Here is an 11319-nt window from a genome sequence, read left to right as displayed (position 1 = left end):
ACATGTCTGTTCTATACAAAATTTCTTTTTCTATACAAATGCCTCCGCACGGAGTTGTAGTCCAAATACCTTTACAGTCCTGCAGTGACTATATGTACCTCATGTAAACTGAGAATACTAACTTCACTTCTCTTCGGGTAATCACTGTCTCAATACATGGTTGACTTTTTGCATGACTGAGTGTTTTCGCTATCCGAATATACTATGGGAGGGGAAGAGAGGTGGGGTAGGGTAGAGGTTGCAGTTGTGCCATGCTGCTGAAGGCCATTTTCAGCAAGGGAACAGGGTTTGATCAGGGGAGGGGAAAGAGGAAAAATAGGTAGATGTTGATAGCTGGGGCTTTAGCATGAGACAGAAGCAGATTCCCTGGCAAGCGCAGATGCAATTTTGAAAGTGTTTTGGGAAGGTGAGGAGGGGATGCAGCACGTGGGTCCTGAAGAGTCAAAGGCTCTTAGCTCACATTTGCCTATAATGGCTGTGGCGGTTGGGCAACTGGAACAGAATTTAAGTGGAATATGAAAATCTACATTCAGAAGTGAGTTCATATTCAGCTAAAGGATTTACTAATAAAAGAAATCTTATCACAAAACTTAAATCTAGCCCAACCACTAGGGGTTCTCAGAATTCCAATATAGGACTTGATTTTCCAGAAAATCATTTCCTTCAACATTTGTTACCGCTTTTGTGCAATGCCAACTCCAGTTAAGGATTTTGTACCGTAACTTCTGTTTGTAACTCCATATTGGTCAAAAACTTTCATTTTTAAAAAAAAATAATTCTCTTCAAGATTTTAGAAGAAACCAAACCTAGTTTTGACTCAAATAAATTAAATCTATTTTGTAAGGACTTAACATCACAGTCAAGTTTCCCTGAAAAAATATTCAAGGAGAACCTGTGTGGAAGCCTGACTTTCTGCAAACTCAAGCAGAAAGAGGCTTCAGAAAACAAAGTAAAACCAAAAAGCTTAGGAACCAATTTTCTTACATACTGCCTTTGATGGGATGTTCTGAATGTGTCCAAAAAGCGTCACTAAGCAACACTAAAAATAACATGCAGTTTCAACATTCAGGTATAACAAGTGGTAAAGGTGCAGTAATGAGTATATTTAAAAAAAACATCATAGATACTAAGGTCAGAAGGGACCATTATGATCATCTAGTCCGACCTCCTGCATAACGCAGGCCACAGAATCTCACCCACCCACTCCTGCGAAAAACCTCTGACCTATGTCTAAGCTATTGAAGTCCTCAAATCTTGGTTTAAAGACTTCAAAGAGCAGAGAATCCTCCAGCAAGTGACCTGTGCCCCATGCTACAGAGGAAGATGAAAATCCTCCAGCGTCTCTTCCAATCTGCCCTGGAGGAAAATTCCTTCCCGACCCCGAATATGGCAATCAGCTAAACCCTGAGCATATGGGCAAGATTCACCAGCCAGATACTACAGAAAATTCTTTCCTGGGTACTCAGATCCCACCCCATCTGACATCCTATCACAGGCCATTAGGCCCATTTACCATGAATATTTAAAGATCAATTAATTACCAAAACCATGTTATCCCATCATACCATCTCCTCCATAAACTTGTCAAGTTTACTCTTAAAGCCAGATAGATCTTTTGCCCCCACTGCTTCCCTTGGAAGGCTATTCCAAAACTTCACTCTGATGGTTAGAAACCTTCATCTAATTTCAAGTCTAAACTTCCCAATGACCAGTTTATAGCCATTTGTTCTTGTGCCCACATTGGTACTGAGCTTAAATAATTCCTCTCCCTTTCCGGTATTTATCCCCCTGATATATTTATAGAGAGCAATCGTATCTCCCCTCAACCTTCTTTTAGTTAGGCTAAACAAGCCAAGCTCCTTGAGTCTCCTTTCATAAGACAAGTTTTCCATTCCTCGGATCATCCTAGTAGCCCTTCTCTGTACCTGTTCCAGCTTGAATTCATCCTTCTTAAACATGGGAGACCAGAACTACACATGGTATTCCAGATGAGGTCTCACCAGTGCCTTGTATAACGGTGCCACTTTTGAAGGGAGGGACCCTTGATAAAACACACTCCAATACTCACCTTCATAGCATGAGTCTTTCCACCCCTTACTATGCTTATGGTTTTTTTAGGAGGGTGAGTTGAGAGGGAGGCTTCAATTTTGGTGGAGTCATGGAGTTTGTTGACATATGGTCAGTTTGAAAAATTATACATATTTTAAAGATTAGAGGCATGTCCAGTTTAATAGGCATATGCTGGAGAATGTTATGGGGACTTGGAATAGAGAACTGGTCCTTTAAGTGTAGGCATGGCCAGGCACATGTTACGGGATATAGCCCCGTGGTAGTCAATTGGCTTGTTTAATGTACTGTATACTGAATAATAACTCCAGGGCTTTATCTGTAAAACTAAACTGGTTCCTTTATTCAAGAAATATTTACAGAGCTGTTCCAGCTGTAGTTTAGCATTCCCAGCCATGTGCACACGGTGTGTCTTCCTGGTTCCTTCTCTAAACTCTTCCTTTCTGCAGCTTCTGTTCCTCCATGTTCCATGGAGGTTGCTACACAGCTGAGCAATAATGGGTAAGCTGAGTGTGAATCTGCTGCTGCTCTTTTTCTCCTGTTCAGGAGGAGGCCTAGTTTGACTGTAGCAGTGGAAGAGGAGAGGAGGCACTGAGTCAGAATGTCTGGATTACTCTGAGAGAAGCATGGTATTGGGAGTGTATTGGGACCCAAACAGTGTTAAGGTCTACAGAACTGAGTTGCCTACAGCCTGAGCCATGGAATTTGAGGCAGTGTGGAACCAGGGATTCTTTCAAGACCAAGTTTAGGAGACAGTCTGGGAGAGAGCAGGAAATACCTGGTGTAGCTCTTTCTACAGAAGAGTACAGGAAAGTCAGCTGCCTAGGAAGAGCCAGAGGCCAAGAGTCTGGAATGGAACCAGCAGAGTCCTTTTGTGCTGAGGGAACTGGGGCAAAAATCTGCAGGGTTTTGGTGGAGCAGGATGAGTCAGGAGGCCTTTGGAAGGTGTTGGGAACTACAAGATTAAAAATAGCTGTGGTGGTCTTGGCTGCTGGGGCCTTCTCCAGTACCTGTCTCATCTTGAGCAAGAGAGCATTCAGTACAGCCCTCAACTTTATCAAAACATTTCAACAAGGTCTAGTCCCCATAAAGTCACTGCCTTCTGACTCTGACCCAGGTAAAATGCGTTGATGTCTTGACCGTATCAGCAGAGAGGTCCAGGATGGAATCATCAGGATGACCGAAGTCTCTCCTCAGCTACTCTGGGAGGCACTCTCTCCAGGTAAAGTGAGACTCAAACTTGCAGGGGGCAAGCTTGGTTGCTCCCTGTGCAATACCTGTTCTGTGATTGATAGATCTCACTATCCTGCTGTAAAGTCGCAATATGGCACTCTTGATTTGCACTAAAATTCACTTACTCTAAGTTTGCTAAAAAGTTTTTATAATTGTATGTATTGCCACATTCATGTCTGAGTTGTACAAGCATTTTCAAGCTTTAAACATTGTTTAAAGACCAAATACTCTAATTCTGACAACTTTTAGCCTTACCATATATTTAGCTCCCTCTTCAGTGACAAATAAGTGAGCAATGGGTTCTATTTGGTTCCTAATGCAGGAGGTGGTTTACATTTTCCCCTCTGCTATTCATAAACTGAGATAATCTGGAATCACAAAACAGGCTGAACCAGGCCTGATGCAAATGAGACAGAAATGAAATTTAGAACATGAACAAGTGTAATGTAAAAAATACACCTCTGACTCTGTAAATGAAGGTTTTTGGATTGTTCTATCAACCTCATCAACATCAATTCAATTAGAGCACATCTCTGTATGATGTTGATTGCCCTCACCTTCTCAATGACCTCCTATTCCATAGTTGTAGCAATGAAGGATTCAGTCCTACAAGGCCCAGAGTGCTTCCTGCAATGTAATGATTATCCTTAATGTTAAGGGTCTGATCCAATCCAATTCCTACTGAAGTCAATGGGAGGCATTTAACCTTAATGACTATTTGGGAATTGAGGCTGCTTTGCACAATACAGGAGGTGTTTGAGAGCCTTGTAAGACTGGGCCATTAATGAGTAAAAATGCTGACTGATCACTTGTTAAATACAGTTTATTATTCATTTAGTTTCTATAATCAGTGGTATATCACTAATCCAGCTATGAATGATTAAATGTACCTAGAATTCAGAGAGGATCATTTTTATGTTCTAGACTAACACTTAACTCTCACATTGAGACTTTCAGGATTCCCCTGTTTTAGATGAATATACTCTTCTTTTTTACTTCCTATCCTAACTATTGGAAAAAAAAAAACAGGAGTACTTGTGGCACCTTAGAGACAAACAAATTTATTAGAGCATAAGCTTTCGTGGGCTACAGCCCACTTCACCCCTATGTTAAGTATCCTCACACTTCTTGTAAACTGTCTAAATGGGCCATCTTGATTATCACTACAAAAGTTTTTTTTTCTCCTGCTGATAATAGCTCATCTTAATTAATTAGCCTCTTACAGTTTGTATGGCAACTTCCACCTTCTCTGTATGTATGTATGTATATATCTTCTTACTATATGTTGTTCCATTCTATGCATCCGATGAAGTGGGCTGTAGCCCACGAAAGCTTATTCTCTAATAAATGTGTTAGTCTCTAAGGTGCCACAAGTACTCCTGTTCTTTTTTGCAGATACAGACTAACAAGGCTGCCACTCTGAAACCTGTAACCGTTGAAAGATTGTAGTTTTTTGTTTCTCTCTCTTTGTGATGGAAACCCTCCCAATATAACACAGCATTTTATTTCCTGAAATGAAAAGAATATACAGCACTTCTCAGCTTCGGTTCACATATCAATGTTTGTTTTCTGAAAGAGGCGCAAGGTGAGCGGTACCATGATCAGTGTCAGCTCAACGATTGGATTACAGGCATATGCATGAACAAGGGAAGAGGAAGGAAGTATGTTTAAAGGCATTTAACACAGAAACCAGTTTAAATTTTCTTTATCTTTAAAAGAATTTTTTTTTTTTTAAATGAAGCTTCTCAGATCTTTACCAGGGTCACGATGCTAAGGCCAAATCATGTGAAGTGCTCATCACCTTTTGGACTGCCATTGAAGTCCCAGTTCAACCTGACTTCAGGGGGACCAGTCACAGGTATAAGAACTATACTCCATAGTAAATTGCAGGACCAGGCTATCCCTGAATCAAATAGATCCATGGTGTACCAGGTGAAAGTTCAGTGGTGCAGATAATTTTAAACCTAGCATTGCTTAAATATATTTGATAGGGTTTGTGAAACATATAGAGTTTTAGAAGGTATTTGAATTAAAGCATAATGTCTGTGCCACCTATTGCCCCTGAAACACAATGGAGATGAAGACACTGTGACTTGAAGCTGGTAAGAGTTCACACATGGAGGGCTGTCTAATTTGGGAGCTTCATGAGCTGTCGTGGGATAAGGGGGAAGGTCCTCTCATGGATCAGTAACTGGCTAAAAGACAAAGGGTAGGAATAAATGGTCAGTTTTCACAATGGAGAGAAATAAATAGTGGTGTCCCGTGGGGTCTGTACTGGGACTGGTCCTATTCAACATACTCATAAATGATCTGGAAAAAGGGGTAAACAGCGAGTTGGCAAAATTTGCAGATAGTTACATTCCAAGCTGACTGTGAAGAGTTACAAAGGGATCTCACAAAACTGGGTGACTGGGCAACAAGGTGGAAGATAAAATTCAATATATATAAAAGCAAAGTAATGCACATTGAAAAACCATCCCAACTATACAAAATGATGTAAATTAGCAGTTGCCACTCAAGAGAGAGATCTTGGAGTCATTGTGGATAGTTCTCTGAAAACATCCACTCAATGTGCAGCCGCAGTCAAAAAAGTGAACAGAATGTTGAGCATCATGAAGAAAGGGATTGCGAAAATATCATAATTCCTCTATACAAATCCATGCCCATACAGTGTGGGGTTCTGGTCTACCTGTCTTAAAGATGTATTAGAATTTGAAAAGGTATAGCAAAGGGCAACAAAAATAATTAGGGATATGGAACACCTTTCCATATGAGGATATATTAAAAAGACTGGAACTTTTCAGCTTGGAAAGGAGACGACTAAGAGGGGATATGATAGAGGTCTATAAAATCTTGACTGGTATAGAGAAGGAAGTGTTATATACTCCTTCACCTAACATAAGAACCAAGGGTCACCCAGTGGAATTAATAGGCAACAGATTTAAAACTAACAAAAGGAAGTCCTACTTCACACACTACACAGTCAAGCTGTGGAACTCCTTGCCAGGAGATGTTGTGAAGGCCAGAACTATAGCAGGGTTCAAAAAAGAACTAGGTATGTTCCTGGAGGATAGGTCCACTACTGGCTATTAGTCAAGATGGTCAGGGATGCAACCACATGCTCTGAGAGACACTAGCTTCTATTTGCCAGAAGTTAGGAGTGGATGACAGGGGATGGATCACCCAATGATTACCTGTTCTATTCATTCCCGCTGAAGTATCTGGCATTAGCCACTGTTGGAAGACAGGAAACAGGGCTAGGTGGACCTGTATGACTGTTCTTATGTTTCATAGATTCTGTTCTTAGTAATGAGACAAGCTATAATACATACTGTATCACAATTGCATTTAAATTAGCATTGTCTGAATGGGAAGACTGAAAACAATAGAATAAGTTGGTTAAACTTTTTTGTAAAGGTATTTTACTTTCCGTACTTCCACACAATAGATTACCTTTTCCTACATGAGCTATTAGTAAGGCAAAAAAGTAGCTTAATTTCCATTCTAGGAACAGCAGATGGTACTGTTTAAGTTATGCCTCTACATAATCTAAAAGAGAACAAAACATGATATTTTCACAACATGGGCAAAATTCATCCCTGATGTAATTCTGTGAATTCCAATGGATGCTCTTTACCTTTTGAAGGGTGACCTGATCTTCAGATACCCGAATACAGGCACTCAACTTTGGCAATGTTGTCATCTGTAATTACATAACGAGCCAAACTGATGCCTGGGGTAAGGATGTCAAAGCTGATGGAGTTGTGCTTGGGATGAATTTGTCCCATGAGTGTTAGGATATAGATATTCAGGCCTGTCTGCAAAGGCCTGTACTCTAAGAATTTAGGTGTATTCTTATCACTTGGCTAGTGATAGAGGTATAAAAGAAAGAATCAAAATCACTGTCTGCTGGTGTAAGGGCCTTCTCTTACTGTGACAGTCTGAGGCCCTGTTCTTAGGCTAAGGCCTTTGGCTAAGCAGCAGAGGCAGCCATAAGCTGGGAAGTGAACGGTCACATCCTCACATTCCAAACTAGTCACATTGAAATAAGGTGCTATTGGGCTGTTAGGCACTATCAGGACAGGATTGTATTCCTATCATCTCCAGAGAAAGGGAAGTGCCTAGAAAATGTAAAAGGAAACTTAGTTTGATAGCATCCTGTCTGGCAAGAACTCACTTATCAATAGCTGGGATGTGAAATCCTCACTTCTGTATTGTTTTGTCATTATAGTTCCCACTTTGCTGTTGTTTGTCTGTATAACCTCTGTCTGGTTCTGTGATTGTTCCTGTCTGCTGTATAATTAATTTTGCTGGGTGTAAACTAATTGAGGTGGTGGGATATAATTGGTTACATAAGAATGTTACAATATGTTAGGATTGGTTAGTTAAATTTCAGGAAAATGATTGGTTAAGGTATAGCTAAGCAGAACTCAAGTTTTACTATATAATCTGTAGTCAATGAGGAAGTGACGGGGTGTGGGTGGGCATGTGGGTGTGTGAGATGGGAACAGGGAATGGGGGTAAGAAAATTGGAATCATGTTTTGCTAAAGGGGGAGATGGGAACAGGGAATGGGAGTAAGGAAGTTGGAATCATGTTTGGCTAAGAGCAGGAATGGGAACAGGGACACAGGTGTAAGGCTTTGTGGTGTCAGAGCTGGGAAGGAGGATACTAAGGAAGGAAACTGGAATCATGCTTGCTGGAAGTTCACCCCAATAAACATCGAATTGTTTGCACCTTTGGACTTCGGGTATTGTTGCTCTCTGTTCATGCGAGAAGGACCAGGGAAGTAAGTGGGTGAAGGAATAAGCCCCCTAACAGGAGTCTTTAGCAAAAGTAACACATTGCAGGAGGAATGTAGGATTTCTTATAGGAGGAGTCAGTGAAGGTAAGAATAGTTTGTTTCTTGGGGCAGTAAACCTATCTATTTGCTTTGAATGTAAACCTCTTACCTTTTATACATTAAATCTGTGAAAATGTTAGTGGAGACCTTAAATATATGAATGATATGCCTTATTCTGCCATCTCTATTGTTTGTCTATTTTTTTCCTTTTCTCAACTTTTCCAGACAACCACCACAGAGTATTTCCAAAATGTCTCTTATTTCTAAGACTTTACAACAGCATAAAAACTCCTTGTTCCATTACTGCCACATGTAACCTCACCTAGTTCAGTACTGGTAGAAATCTTAGAAGGCCTCACAGTGGAAAATCTTTAACCCCTTACCTTCCTTTCCTGTAGTTCTTCATTTTTGACACTTCGGACACTGGTATTTCCAGACTGTCAGCCCAGACTGAACAGAGCTAGGAGCATAAATTTAAGATCCTTTTTCTTTAAAAATCTGGGCCCAAAATCCTGTCTAGCAAGCTTAGAGGGCCTGCTGATCAGCAGGGTGGGAGGGTTTAAGCACATGATACATTTACTGTAATTTGGTAATTTAGCCCATGTTAGTTAAAGGAAAATAACTAATATTTTTGTGAAGAACTGTTGGCCAGAGGAACTTTTGGTGTGTCCTCCTAAAACTGCAGTAATGGAAATACTGATGCTATATTTCACCAAAACCTTAAACTGGCATTTATTTTTCTCTTCAGTTCTGATTATCAAGAGATGTATGTTAACAAGGGGCAAAGCTCCTATGTATCCGCTTTCTCCTCTTGCCTGATACAGTCGGGAATTCCATGAATTGGTGCTAGTGACATCACAGCTGGCTTCTGAAGAAACAATTGTGAGGTTGAAAATGCTGGCACTTACTTATGCTTAAATTTCATTGTAACACCAGGAGGGAAAGCAAATATTGATAATAAGGCTTGGCGCAAAGTCACTTTAAAATAAATGTTTGCCCCAGTACAGTGCTGCTCCATTTTCCAGGCCATAGTCGGGGCTAACATACCTCATTGTTTCTTTTACTACTGCATTAACAACTACTAAATTGTAATATGTACCCTATTTAATTTAACAGGAAATCTGGAAAAGGTCTTGGATGATAGTGACCTTTCTATTTCTTCTGTCACAGCTCTTTTTCAGCCTTGTTACAGCTTTGATTAAACTGTAAAAGAAGCTGGATATATTGATGGTGCAAGTGCCATCCTTCAGACCAGAGCCTGGGAAGAGAATGATGTAGTTCTCTAATCTCAGCTGTGGCTATTGGATTTATTTCAGTGCTGCATTCTGCATTCACAGATGATATTCATGGGGGACTGAATGGGTCAGGGAATTGGTAATAAGCGATAGAGCCTCTCACCTCTAGGTTACTGATCTGAGTCAGCTCTGACTAGTGGTTACCAGGAGCAACTCACATCTGTGGTGTGTCTGATCGATGTAAAATGAGTTGGTGGTCTCAGCTCAACAAACTGGCATCCTTGTTGGCAGTTTCAGCAGTCCCAGGATTTATATTTGCAAGAACAAAGCTTTTCCCCTTGAGGAGTTCTCTCTAGCAGGTAAAGGCACATTATTAGCAAGTGGTAATGAAGATTCTTGTGCAGCATTTACTATGTGCATACCAGGGGACTTGAGTTTTCAGGAAGTTCAGTCGAGCACTTTTCATTATCACTAAAATTCGTATGAAGAAACAAAAATCCAAAATATATTCTTGGAGTTGTTTAAGAGGAGGTAGGTAGCTTTTCAAATCCCCTCTGCACTGCTTAGCTGTAAACTGATAGGGACTCAAGGGGTGTGTGTGTTTTTAAATGACATCAGTGCCTGTGTATACAGAAGGCTTTGCTATCCATAGTGCTGGTTGAAGAATTTGTTAAATTGCTGAATTTCAGCCTTTTTTTGTTTGCAAATAGATTGGCTCTTAAGAATCTGTACAGTTGTAACTGGTTCAAAGTATTTCAACAATTTCATCCTAAAAGTTGCTTTGGAACAGGTTTTGCTATTTGTTACTCTCTCCTATGGTATTGTTTCTGTAATCTAATTGGATGAGCCACTAAATATGGGCGGGGGGGGGCATTTAGGCCCTTCATTCTCTCCAGGAGAGGGTGGGAGCTGTTTGTGGGCTTGGGAGAAGCTAGGCCATCATGATTAGAACATGCTTAGGTTATTTTAAAATTTCCTTTCCAGTTCTGTGCAGTCCCTATTATGAAGCTTGTGGATAGCTCCTTGCATGGCTTATTTAAATTACTCTGTGCCATGGATTTTTGTACTGCCCTAACTAGAGGGTGTAACATACTCATCTCACTTAACGGCATAAGTGCCAGGATTTTGGGCTGGAGTTTAAGGAAACATCTTGAATCCACTTTGTGTTGTCTGATCACTTAAAATGTCATACTTACTAAGTGCATTTATTGAACTTACTGGTGTCCACTTTACCACAGTTTTGTCTCAAATAAATTAATATTTTGTGGCAGAGGTATGTGTGCATTGTCCTTGTGGTTTCGTCCGATCTTTATTATAATCTCTGTCAGTGCTATAAGGAATATTTCTAAAAGTTATTCTTTTTGTAACTACACACAGTAAATGGAGGGGCTGTGCTTTAATCACCAGAGAAGATGTTCATATGGGTAAGGCAATAGACTCAGGATATCTGGGTTCTTTTCCCCAGCTGTGCCACAGATTTCAGCATAACTTTTGACAATTTACTGTGTCCCTGTTCCCCATTTGTCAGATAGGGAAGTAGTATTATCACCATCTCATGGGAGATGTTTTGAGGAGAAATTGTTAATGCATGTCAGGTTTTAAGAACTAAAATAACATGCAACAGTTTGGTGCTGCTTCTGCTGTCAGTTCTATAATTTATTTTATTGGCCTTTGTTTAAATGGCTGATACACTGCTTCCACTTGCCTCTCTTGAAACAATGTATTTAATGACAATACATACCTGTTATGGGCCTGAAATCTTTTCTTCATCAAGAGTCAAAAAGAAAAAATATAAATGAAATATGTCAAATAGAAATGTGATTTCTAACTTGCCAGAAAGTTCATATTTCCCCCCACTTCCTCCAGTTTTACTTACAAGTAATATGATCTACTAAGTCCCGTCCCCCCGTTCCTCCCCCCGCCCCTTGTAACTAAATGGTTG

Source organism: Lepidochelys kempii, chromosome 1 (genome assembly GCF_965140285.1).
Source record: "Lepidochelys kempii isolate rLepKem1 chromosome 1, rLepKem1.hap1, whole genome shotgun sequence".
NCBI lineage: Eukaryota > Metazoa > Chordata > Testudines > Cheloniidae > Lepidochelys > Lepidochelys kempii.
Note: the sequence above shows the minus strand (reverse complement) of the source record.